This window comes from Trachymyrmex cornetzi, unplaced genomic scaffold (assembly GCF_001594075.2).
Source record: "Trachymyrmex cornetzi isolate Tcor2-1 unplaced genomic scaffold, Tcor1.1 scaffold1462, whole genome shotgun sequence".
NCBI classification, from domain to species: Eukaryota; Metazoa; Arthropoda; class Insecta; order Hymenoptera; family Formicidae; genus Trachymyrmex; species Trachymyrmex cornetzi.
In genome coordinates, this window is record NW_017296051.1 from 427,136 (window position 1) to 441,211 (window position 14,076).

The following is a 14,076-nucleotide window of genomic DNA, read 5'->3' on the forward strand; positions in this document are numbered from 1 at the left end:
CTTTCTAACTTAACAATTGCGTATGTCAATTAAAAATGGAATATTATTTTGAGTGTTTTTAATACAATTGTTTCAATTAATCTATATACCTCAAAGTCAATTTAATATCTAAGAATTTTTTCATTCACATTATACGAACAAAAATGTTTTATTAACATTTTCTTACAAGTTACTGCAACTACTCTTCTATGTACTCTACTTATTTTATATGTTAATTTTAAATCACCCTTAAAATCAAAACAACAAATATAAATGTGAAATATTGTGTCAATTATTTAACATTACTAGTTCGTTCATAAATAACACAAGACGAATGAGTTACTTTAACTTAAAATTTAGAGTGGATCTCCTGGGACATGTAAAAAATGTTAAAATTAACATTTTCTTTTTTACTGTGCAGAATTGATACAGAATTGGTATAGAATTAATTACCGAAGTCTGGAAAATTAGATAATTAAACAGTATGACATTTCATATGGCACCCTATATAACATATAACATATAATATATAACATATAAGAGTTTGATATTTCTCTATAATGCCTGAAGATTCTTTGAAAAATAATTCAACAGTTTTTATCACTTACATTTTAAAAAATCAGGGAAAATATAGTCGTGAAAACGAAATATTATTCATTACAATAAGAATTTATCCAAATATCATGACATTTACTATACGCTTATATTTATTATAGACTTCCCAGATAGCATAAGGACGTCCATTGTACGCCCATTGGACATCTGTTTCTGGACATTGGAACGTCCATAGGAAGTCCAAATTATGTCCGTCGAACGTCCTGTGGACGTCCATGGGATGTACATTTGTCACAACTTTGTACGTCCATAGGATATCCGAACACATCCAATTTTGGACCTATTGTGGACTAATTTTTTTTCAGTTGAAGATCTTGCTGCAAATTAGTAATCACGTACTATACGATAATATGTGTTTATTGGAATATATGCTACCATCCTCTGACTGTCTTATTTATTTTCTCCGCTTTCATCAAATGTGAATTAGTCCATTATTGCAGTAAGTGTGTCTTCAATTTAAAATTTGATTAAAAATATTTAAAAGTATTGGGTATTTCATAAAAATAAAAATTACATTTTTTTGGAATTAACTAATTTTATTTGGGCAATATTATTAATATGATATTATATAAAAAGTATGTTATTCAATACTTGTTGGTTCTTGGTTCGGTAAATAAAACGAATATAATAAAAATATAAAGAAAAACATTTAGTAAAAGTAAAATCCAAATTTGGACATCCATAGGATGTTTTGAATAGGACATCCGTATGATGGACATCCCAAGGACGTCTATTTTATGTCCATGGACGTGCGGACGTGATTTGGACTTAAAATGGACGTCCTTGGGGGATGTCCAGTGCTATCTGGGTTATACCTCAAAGCGTAATAGAAATTACTGCACCATCCACGCTGTTCCAATTATCTCTTTAATGATAGAGAGTTTAATGATATTAATTGCGTGTTAATTTTGCATTTCGAAATACTCTATCAAAATTCCACTTCTTTAACCGAACTGATGTAGCACTATCATTACAATCAATGAGATCGCGATAATGTGAAATAATTTAATTGTGCGAGAATTTAAAGGGGCATAAATCAAATCAAAATACGTTGAAACACGAGCACGCACGGTTTCATCCGGGCAATTAGAAAACATTTATTACATCCTATCGTGTTTGTTCGCGCAAACGCGGAAACATTCTTCGCGCTTTACACACTACATACCGCGGTGTGATTATACGAACGATATATCCCTGTATCATGAAGCTGCGGTAAATGTTTCGAATAAAACCCACCGTTAGCTGAAAGACCTTTGTGAACGCCGGGTAAACTCGGCGAAAGCGTAACTACCTTTTACGTTCGCCGGTTTGCCGCACAAGCTCGATGCAAGTTTATTTACGGACACCTGCACGCTCATTCGCGTTCAGATTTCGCGCTGCCTGCATCGCCGACTCCTCCCGGGACATGTCCGACACGGCGCAGTTTGTACGTCAACTTCTTTTATTTTTTTTTCATGTCACGCGGAGGGTAAATAACGCCACCCACTCGCGACAAAAAGAGGAAAATAATACAACTGGCTGCGAAAGAGGAGTGAATATTAAATTTGCGCCCATACATCTCGACTAAATTTACTGCACTCGGCTAATTAAATCGACAACGAATCTCACGAAGCGCGCGCGGTTTTCACCTGGCTGCTTTTCACCTGGCCTTTTTGACACGATCGTCACCTGTCGCCAGAGCAATCAGGTTGATTAGTACAAATTATCGCCAACTGCAGTCTAGAACGCGTTCGCGTGTAAAAGATGAAAAGGTGAAATTCAGGTGTTTCATATAATATATTAATCATAAAAAAATAATAAATTCCAGTTAAAATAATGTCATTCGTCATAACTACACGATCGATAAGAACCATTCACTTGAAAAAAATATCGCGCAATATCGCCTGTTACCCCAATGTTACGGTTTTTTTTAAGTTATATTAATTACATTTTAATTAATTTTATTATGTAAATTTATTGTATATTTTTAAAATATATTAACAATACTTTTTCTGCTTCTTCGCATTACTTTATATCAATGTATATATATTTTCTTCGTATTATCCTCAGACGAAGAAACAAGTGGAACTATCTTTCAAAGAAAGTTGGGAGTAACAAGAAAACGATACGTTTGCCAACGGCGCGTTTATTTCTTAGGGCATGGTGCATCCTTCCTTAGTAAATTTATCCGCAAAACAAGCAATTCGACGAGTTCGTATTTCACGTGAAAGCACAGCGTGCTTGGTCTACTGCGATAGAATTAAGACCTAAAATTTACTAGGTGACAAGATAAACAATGCCGGGGCCATTAATATTTCGTTATAACTCTTATAAAGGTACAATGTTGTAATTTTCATTTCAAGCATTAGTGAATTTATAGTCTCATATAAATTAAAAAATATATATATATATATATATATATATATACTCATATATATTTTTTCTGTCTGATATATATCTTATATATCAGACAGAAATAAATGTTAAATATATAATTAGTCTTTCATATTTTTTACAAATATGACTGCGATAACGTGCGATTAATTGAAGTAATCTTTAGATGGATCAATGAATTTTCGCGAGAAAAACGCTGTTTACAAATCGTCTATTTTTAAATAGATATTTTCTAAAACGAAAAGCAAAGTGCTTTCGCAATTGGTTCTGAAATTCCCGTCTAACACGCGCATAACTTGACCGTCGATTGAAAATCGATACTAGATTAGCCTATCAAATTAACCGCGAGTGCTTCATATAATGTATGTAGCCCCGTAATCGGACGCAAAAGTACCCTGTACGTGGAAAACACGGTTCGCTGAGAGGTACCCCGGAAACGTTACACATGGCCGCGAACTAACAACAATTTGCGATCGTTAACCCATGCCAGAGAGCGCACGAATCGACGGGGTACGCGCGTGCATCAGAGGGCGGAATATTACGCAATGCGCCAACGATAATTTCGATCCCCGCATCGCGAGATTTCTGCCAAGTCCTCTCCTCTCCTCCGCTGTCCAGAAATTTCTCCAATATCCTCGTTTCAGTAAGTGCTTGCCGCGCCCTACGGTAATTTTTCACGTCTCTTTTTCCGCGCACCGTCGGGGAATAACAAATGGCGCTGATCTCACTGTCATGTATAATGCACAGATTTACAGCATCCCGCTATCTGGCACAGCTAACCTTTTTTTTTCCTACCTCGCAACGGACGCGCCAGAATAGGGGCGTTTTTCGGCTCCGGGAATATCGCCGGAGGAAGAAAGTTGTGAAGAGGGTAAAACGAGATCGACACGAAAAGAAGGAAGGAAAGATGAAGAGAAGGAGGAGGAGGAGGAGAAGGAAGAGGAGGAGGAGGAGGAAGGAAAAGGGACTTGATTGCGCGGGGATATTCGAGAATATCATGCCCCACGGTAAAACTGACATCGCCCTGATAAACAACGCTTGTCTACGACCACCAGGATGATAAGAGCAAAGCCCGGGAATTAGCTCAAGTATCGTAACTTCGTATCTAGGTCAGCAGGAAGTTTTTATTTCGCTCTATCTAGCAACTCGTTAAGGATTTACATTTACGAGACTAACTATAATCTAGTTTTGTGCATCGTAAGTTTCGTGTAAGCCCCAACTCAACGGACGATTAAGTACCCTCGAAGCTAGCCTTTAACAGCGTGCTGCAACGATGAAATATTTAGTGCAATATCAAAGATCGGTAATTGTTTCTAAAGCTACAGCGGATACCTATCGAGGTAATCTTGTTGCGAGAAGTAAGATTGTGTTATTAAGAGCAGTTCATTCCGGCGCAGCGATGAGCAGTATATTTAGAAGTTAGGAGGATAACTATATCGGCGAAGAAAAGGGATCAACTCTGTTCACGATTTTATATATATATATATATATATAAAGGGGACATAAAAACAAACATATTTTGTTAATAATGTTTTCCTCTACGACGCTTCGTTTTAATACTACAGGATACAAAATAAGAATTTTATGATTTTAACAAAAAACGAACATGTAAGTGGAATAATTAAATTTATTTTAATTAAACATATATATATATTTTAATCTTAAAAAAAACAATAAACAAAGGAACGGAACAAAAATGGCAAATGATTAGCTCAATTTATAATAAATGTTTAAAAATTCCTCCATTTGCTTTAACACTAAGATAACATCGTCGAAACATGGGCAGGTGCTCCATCGTATTGGAACCACATTTACCTTTTTGCGTCAAGTGGTACGTCTTCAAATTTTAAATTTTGTACACGTTGTCGATGAAATGGATGTAATAATTGTTCATGAAGAACATTCCATACATTCATGTTACTTGTTTATCTTCGCTTGACTTTTATTTATGGGGGCATATGAAAACTCTCATTTATGAGACATCTATTGAAACAGAAGCAGAATTGGTAGCCCGAATTACTGCTGCAGCATATCAGGTTCAGAATATCCCTGCAGTCTTCGAGCGTGTGAGACAATCAATGTTTCGACGATGTCATCTTTGTGTTGAAGCAAATGGAGGAATTTTTGAACATTTATTATAAATTGAGTTAATCATTTGCCATTTTTGTTCCGTTCTTTTGTTCATTGTTTTTTGAAGATTAAAATATATATGTGTAATTGAAATAAATTTAATTATTCCACTTATATGTTTGTTTTTGTTAAAATCATAAAATTCCTATTTTGTACCCTGTAGTATTAAAACGAAGCATCGTAGAGGAAAACATTATTAACAAAATATGATTGTTTTTATGTCCCCTATTTACCCTCACAGTTTGTCGGTCTAATTTTTTTACACCCTGTATATATATAATGTTAACCGAGAATCTTTTTTTATAATTTATGCACGCGGATCAATGTGCGATCTTTGTGTTAAAAATTATAAATATTATATTATTAGATATGTTGTACGCTTTCTTACTTCAAAAGTGACAACTAAAAAATATGATTTTCGCATTATTACCACAATGGAAAAAAAAGTTGTTAACTTGGCTAAATGCATTTAGTTCAAGTATTTATATGTGTATTTAGTATGTTATATACGTGAGTCATATCAACAAAATCTTGTAATTTAAAACATATTATTTGTTTGAATTAACAAATATTTACTTGACCGCTGTATTTAGTTGAATCAACTAATATTTTTTTAAACCAGTAACATTTTTCCTGAACATATACGAGTTACCTAAGTAAAGATTACCCCATCCAATCATTAAAAGTGTAAAACTTAAATTCAAAAATAAAAATATAATCCTATGTATCAAGTATATGAACTGATTTAATTTCATTAAAAAATCGTCAAAATTGTTATAGTTCAAAAAGAATACTTTTAAAAAAGTTATTGAAATCATCATTACTCAAAAAGATGGTTTTTTAAAGAATTGTGAAACAAATAACAAAAATAACATTTGATGATGTTAAGAATATATTCTTTTCGCCAATAATTTTCTGTGAAATTGAAAAATAGTTTTTCCCCTTTACTATAACATTTAATTTGTTTAGTTGTGTTTGAAGTCAAGAAACGTTATTATAATACGTAATTTATATTTATAATTAATACATATAATCTTATTTATTATGTCACAATGTTTTTCATATTATATAAGTATTTTAGACTCATCATCATTTGCGTAGTTTTCCCGAGATTCAATGAATAAATTTAATTATCTTGTATTATTGAAGCCTCTCTCATCATGTATCGGTTTATTTAGATAGTTCTGCACGCGTATCATTACCATCGATATCTTATTACACTGCAATTTACGCGCTACGTGATATTTTCGCAAAAAGAATTCATAATAATATTCGCACATAATTTGTACGACGTGTTTGTAATGAGCTCGCGCGGCACAATTGCGATGCGAGAGGAATTAAAAGACTTCACGGTACAATGTATACGCGATGTTTCTCGTCCCAATATAAATTGCGAAACGAGCAATTCTGGCTGAAAAATTAATATAATCTGCAGCACAGTTTAATTCTCGGTCGCGTGGGATGAGAAGCGTCGGCATTTTTAAGATAGCCAAGTTAAGACCGTCCCGTTTATCGGCCAAAGGAAACGTAAATAATAAATAAGACGATGGTTCCCCTTCGTCGCGACAGACGACGAAATTTGCCAGGACATGCATAATACATGTGGAAATGGCATCGTGTAGTAGCTAGGCAGTTGCTGGGATGACTTCTTGTCTATAATAGAATCTGCGCTCGTTCGCCCGATTCTACGCAGCATAAAGCAAAGAAGTCTCGGATAACGTATAACAGGCCAAGTCATTCAATTTGCGGAATCCCTTTCCGCTCCTGCCTCTCTTACCGTAGAACCCATTCTCGTTCTCTCGATCCAACTGAAGACGAGCCAAAGTCATACCAAACTTGGCTAACCACCGAATAAACGGCCGAGCTGCAACCTCTCTAGCGAGAAGCACGAACCACGCGCGAACTATAATTTCACGATTTACCTATCATATCGCTATAATATGCTATATACCGCGAAGGTAATGCAATTCCGTGATAATGCAATTGGTAAATCACACGCATGATACGAAACTTTTCCCGCGTCGAATATTATTTTCAATTACTATTCTCCCTTCGGGGAATTAATTCTGAAAATTGTATGTGAAAGGGTTAATTAATTTTGTCATATGTTTATTAAATCAACGGCAAAATTAAGCTTGACAAGTTAAGCAAATTAAGTTGCACGTATATTGTATAAGAATTGTTTAAAAACGGTAGTTGAACATCTCTCTCTCTCTCTCTCTCTCTCTCTCTCTCTCTCTCTCTCTCTCCGTGCTTTCATACACTGTATCCATCCCAAATTAAAAGTGGTGACATTGCGAGGCTGCGTATAATTAATTTCATTGCTCTTGACGGGGCGACATTGCACACGTCCACTGCAACGAAGGCACCAGCGGCGCAGCGGTAAGAATTACTTGCCGTTATAAATATTCGAGGACGGTAATTAAAACCGTGCCCCCGCGGGTACTACAGTAGCAGATCAAACGTTAATATCACCGACGCGCGTTCCACGCGCGAGGTATCCCGAAATTAAACCAAGCCACGCTCTAAACGAATTGCACGAATCGCTGCATTGAAATGCTAATTCAATTAGTTCTTCGGGGTTAAAAACTTGGCGGTACCACACGTGCGGGAGTGCGGGCCGCTGTGCCGAAACGGCTAATTGGATTAGCATATTAATGCGCGAAATCGGAAAATTCGTTAAGCGCCGAAAGTTTGCTCTAGCCCCGTCCGAGTCTCTTCTCGCCTTAATGAATACCTCTTTCTCTCTCTCTCTCTCCCCCTTTCTTCCTTTTCTAGGCACGATGCAGTTGCCGGACATAAATTACGAAACGAATGATGGGGGCGGGACTCGTATACACGCCTTCTGTTTAATTTATGCATTTCTTGACCCGTATCAGCGGACTCGATTTCCTACCTGTTGGTCCGCGTCTGGCCTGCCACCTGTTCGAAAGGGATCCTCCTCGTTCTCCTTCTCCGCAGCGAGAAATGAAAAAAATGCCTAGGCATTTACATTACTTAACAGCCGGCCGACCAGCTGGGATCTTCAAAGTCCGCTCGTTATATTTCTGGTCTGCTTGAGAAATGACGCTTACGGATTTAACGCCGTTTAACGATGCCGAGTGGGCTATCAATTCTCGCTTCACTAACCTTTCCCCGCTGTAACGTCCATCCAGGACAGCTGTCGTTCCTTCTAATCCGGTTCGTATCGCGCCAGAAGGATCGGGAGGGATCGGTCTTCGTGGTATATATTCGTGGACACCGACGGTAACTTTTAAGACAGCTGGCAATCAACGTCCAAACCGAATATCTTAAGGGGGGAAAGTTTTAGATGTTACGCGGTCGATAGGGCATACATATATTACGTATCGATAGAGCGATACCTGCCGATTAGAGACGGGTATCATGAAACTGTCGTGAAAACGATCGTGAGATAGAGTGTCCGTTCAACCTGCTCGTGAAACGTTGCTTTTAGATTCATCGTGAAATTTTCCCTCGCTTGTCTCAAGACCTCGCCCCCGTCTTCCGTGCGAAATTATGCAAATTGAAGAAACGATTCGTTTTTCGCGTGCTCGAGTGGAAGGGAATCCACTGGTGAAAGGGCTCGAATCGGACGACGATGACGGGAGAGGACAGGAGTTATATTCAAGGTGCGTAGAGGATTAATGCGGTGGTTGCTAGCGTGTCCGGTTCGTATTTCCACCGAGGGGGAGATGGCACTCGATCGGTCATCGAGCACGTCGAAACGATTTTAACCCTCCCCGGTCTTCTCGGGTCGCGCGACCAAAGCTTGTGTATCCGCTCGAGTAAAATATTGCTTCACACGGAGGTCGTAGCGACACAGAAAGGAGAAAGGAAGGAAAACGGGGAAAGAGAGAGGGAGCGAGAAAGAGGACTCATTCGGTCGGGTACGCGCAGGGAGAGGCACGAGGGAAGCGAGTGGGAAAAAGCCCTCTGCAATTGCAATCCGGACAAATATCCGGAGCCGAGACGAACGACGAACGAACAAAGAGAAATGCGAGAGAGAGAGAGAGAGAGAGAGAGGGAGAGACGAAACGCGCGACAGAGTAAAAGAGAGAAGAAGAAAGAGATGAAGGGCGGGTGGTGTAAAAGGCGGAAGGGAAACAGAAAGGAAAGAGCGAGAGAGAAAGAGGCTCTGGTAGCGGTGCAGAAATTGTTCGGGCTACTGCGAAACGAAACGAAACGAAACGAAACGCTTCTCCCGCCGTTCCTATATATATGCGGCAGTCGATAAACCGCGCCTGCGTAGCTCAAACACACGGAGGGCTACCCCCGTTTTAGTACGACGAGTACGACGAAGGCTTAGGGGGCTGCTTGCACGCATATACCTCGGCTCCTCGGCGAACTCGCGCGAGCGCAGGGGTGTGGATTAAAGATATTAAAGATACCTAGACCGTACATGCACGGTCCGTCTGTTCATTCGCGCCCCGTAATGTATTTCCATCTCGATTGTTCGTAAACGAACACTTTGCCCGTTGTTCCTCTCTTCCTTCTATCTACCCTTCGCCCTTCGACCTCATCCTCTCGCTCTTCCTGTTGTCACAGGACGCGTATTTTCGACCTACACGTCTCTTCCTTCCTTTCTCTTGTCAGCCCGCGCGACGTTTCCGTCGCACGAAAAAAAAGAATCGGATTTCTAAAGTTAAATCGTGTCGCCGCTCGCGCGACTCCGCTTTCGAAAGGGGGACCGTTCTCAGTCCCGGGAGCCCCGGGTCGAGCTCTTAAGAAACGGTATCATTAGGATTGAACGATTGTGTGGCGCACCGTGTGTTTCCCTCGGCATCGCACGTACATACATTGTACTACCCACGTTGTACCCACGCCATCGTTACACCTCGACGTTACCCACTTTATCTCGCGCCGCTTTTACCGCGCCTGGTTCATCAGTTACGACCTTCCTGACTCCCCCGCTTGTACCTTTTTCCCAATAAATGCTAACATACCGCGCGAAATATTTGCTCTCTCTCTCTCTCTCTTTTGATTCATTCTATGTACTATAGTCTCTGCGCTTGAGGGGACTTGTCCCAGAGCACATAATAAATACTGCTCTCTCCCTCTTTCTGTTCGTTACCATTGGAAAAAAAGCAGACGCCTCGATTCTAAATTGCTCCGCGCTTTACACACCGCCGTCTCTTTGCCAGAGACGTTCGATTGTTCCAAATTTAAAAGAGCTCAGCTTGGCGACGCCGCGGCCGCGGGAATGCTCCGGTAATATATAACACGGCGCGTCTCGCGCCGTTCGATTTCGCCCGTCAGAGATATTGAAATGCTCCTTGGATCGTATGTTACACATACCGCTCCTTTCGATCGTATCCCATCGGACGGAATACATAGTCGCGACCATCGTCGTCGTCGTCGTCGTTGTCGTCGTCGTCATCTTATTTCAACGTTCCACGCTTTCAGCAACCGCGTTTCTCATAAAATCTCCCTCGGGCTTCATAAAAATCGTCCGCCGATAAATCACGAATGAAATTCCGCGGACGTTTGTAACGCGTGCACCACCTCGGTCTGATCCGCGTCGCGATTCGCCCGGGTTTTCGAGCGAATTACGGCCGGCGGGGAAAATTAATCGTTTAAGTCTCTCGGCGTTGTCAACGCATCGTGCTTCCTGTGCATCTCATATCCACGCGCTTCCGCGATATAGCAGAGATATGAAACTAACTGGACCGCGCACTTTCATCTACGCGCACATTTCTCGGTTGGGCTGACGGCTGACATTGTGCCTTCCTTCGTTCGAGCCGGCGAAGATTACCGGATGGCTTCGTAACAGCGGTATTAACTTGCGAAAATTTACGAACGATCAAATTAAATGACTTAATTCAATTAATTTTTCCACGAACGCACTCTCATTTCCGCCAGTCGCCTGGTAATGCAAAAAATTGGCTTTCCCTGTTCGAAACTTCGTCCCCGTTTTACGTATTTGCATATTAACATCGGTACGGTATAATCTGATTTATATGCTGCGGTCAATGCAGAATTAACCTCAGGTAAATCCAATACAATTCTCTCTCGGCGTATTTATTACACGTATATATAAAATTTATAACGGAATGTCACACATTTTCTATTAATTATGTATTCAATTTGTCAAATGTAGACCGAAGTTTTCTTCGCTAGAGGGTCTAAGGATAGCTCTTGTCCTTTTATTCTTTTGTCAATATTCACTTGATTACTTACCGTCAAATACAAATTTTATTACAATTATATAATAACTAAATAATGAAGACGTATCTACTTGAGTCTTTGAAGCTAAAGTAATCAATATCTGAATGTAAAATGTTCATTCGATTAGTAATTACTGAATGTGAGATATTCAATAAACCTATCAACTTCCTTCTGAAAGAGAATAAATTGGAAAACTGTCAGATAATTTATAAGACAGAAAAAAGTGTGTGATTTCTGATACATCTTGTTTTTTTTTTACAGGGAACGTACATTAAAATCATTATCTTGGGTAAGATAAAACCATGAGAGAGAGAGAGAGAGAGAGAGAGAGAGAGAGAGAGAGAGAGAGAGAGAGAGAGAGAGAAAGAGCAGCAAGTCGATCGCGAAATATAGATAAATACGAGTGATAGAGTTTACATATAAAAGCTCGATATAATAGTTCTAATTTACGATACGCGAAATATCAACGTGTTTGGCATGTCAATGACCGGGCTATGTATTCTCGTAATTCCGTATCGATGAAAACCGCAGAAATATTGGTCGGACATATTAAAACATCCCATTTGTTCATTGTGCGTCTCTGTTTTGTATACTGATAACTATCGGTTATTTCCTCCACCTGTCCTTCATCCTGAGTTACCGTATGTTCGAGTTGCGAAAATAGTCGAATTCACTGTGTACCTCCATGTACATATCTGGAGTTTAAGGGAGAAAAACACTTGTAAACGTCGTATTTTTACAGGATTGGCATTATTTTAGCCACTCCAGAAAAACTCAGGGGTTGTTTTGGGTTTTACCTACTTAAAAAACCTGAACTTTGTGGTTTTTTTGGGTTTTATTGGGATTTGATATAAAATAAATTTTTTTCTCGGTAACACAAAAGGAACGTATTTATAAATATTTAATGAATATAGGTATACTAAATTAACTGGACTGATATAATTTTAACATATTTTATATTATATCAATTTTAATATATACAGGATATATAAAAAGTCTCGGACCCTTTAAATATCTTGTAAGCATTTTTGAGAAAAATATTTCTTAGCGATGTCACCCTAGGTCAAACGAATGTGATCATAGATTTTTTAAACCCTACAACTTTTGTCTGAAACATTTTTCTCAAAAATGCTTACTTTTCAAGATATTTAAGGGGTCTGGGACTTTTTATACACCCTATATATATATATATATATATATAGTACACATATATGTATATATATATTTATATTATATATATATTTTGTAATATTTAAAACATAATTTTATTTAAAGGCATGTTATTTTAATGTGCGCATATTTGGTTTTATAAGTCTCCTTTCCGCAAAAATTTACTTGAAATAGAATCTAAATTACATTTAAGTATCTATAAAATATGTAATATACGTTCACCACTTTTAGACTGATTTTTTTATTCTACCCGAATGCTTCTTATTATTTTATATATGTAATTTACGTAATGTCATCATTTCTTTCTTTATCTTCTACAGAAATATTTTTTTATATTTTTAGAATTCATTATAATATTTTTATAATAAATTAAATAAATAAAGGGTATATAAGAACCCCATCCGTGGATCTTGATGCGTAAAGTATATTATATTTCAATCGTTGATTATATAAAAATTAATAATGTTCTACATATTTCGACTACATGATTGAGCTCTCTTCAGAAACAAAAACTTCTTACAAAATTACTGTTATAATAATTTTACAAAATTCTTTTATAATTAATTTTATCTGAATATGTAATTAAATAATGATAAATACAACATAAACTAAATATTACGTGAAAAAAATATCAAATATAAGGTAGTTGATCCATTAATCGTCAGGGTACCCAGTGATCGCCATGTTTACATATTAAAGACATACTTTAGTATTTTCTATTGATCGTGCAGTTTGTTGATGTTTTTATTGGTTCCAACAAGGTATTTACAATGTTGTGTTACGTTATGAAACTCGTAAGTATATGAATTCACTACAGATTAAATCGAATATGTGCAGCAACCGAGTCGATGCGTGATTTAACCAAATACTTCATTGTGAGATTAAGAGACACCATTTGACGTCTCGTGTGATTTGGAATATTGGCAACTTGCATCTTGAGGTAAATTGAGCATCAAATTATACTTAAATCAAGATCGTAGTTTTACGTACACCATCACAAATTATTGTTTCGTACAAATTTTACTTTTTTTTTTACGTGACGAGCACCGGTTTATCGAAGTACGTAGTCGTTCGAGTAATCACCACACTTGTCGAATACTGAGACTAGGTGACCCGAAAAAATTCTTGTAAATAAAATAATAATTTTATCCAAAATCCAAATAGAAAAATCAGAACCGTAATTGTTATTGTATTATCTAGAGATTTTACGGACCAGTAATCGTCATAGGTATAGTCGAGTTAATAAATAAATATGCAAACAAATAAAGAATATCGATCACTGGATCATTTCTATGTCGATAACTGGGTACGTCAGAGATGGGCACTACTCGAATAAAAACTAATTAAGTATTTACAATTCTTTTCTGTTGAAATAGTTATTAACAGTTATTGAAAATTTATAATAATGATAGTTCTAAAACAATAGTCAAAATTATCTTTATTTCTTTGTAAAAATAAATTGAATTTTATATTTACTTACAGCGGTTATTCGTAATTTGATCCAAAAAGTACTTTAAGTGGATTGCTATTCAAATGCCTATTCTTAGTTTCTAATTTTTAATTATTATACTTTTTTCTAAGAAAGAAAAAAGTATAATAATACTGATGGAATGCCAACAGTATGCATTAGAGGCCATACGTATG

General features: G+C 37.4%; 1 protein-coding gene across 1 annotated transcript in view; it reads right to left on the reverse strand.

Moving 5' to 3' along the window:
* The window catches only part of LOC108757548 (protein artichoke), a 26,345-nt gene that overhangs the window by 4,446 nt on the left and 7,823 nt on the right, over positions 1–14,076 (reverse strand). The window lies entirely within an intron of this gene.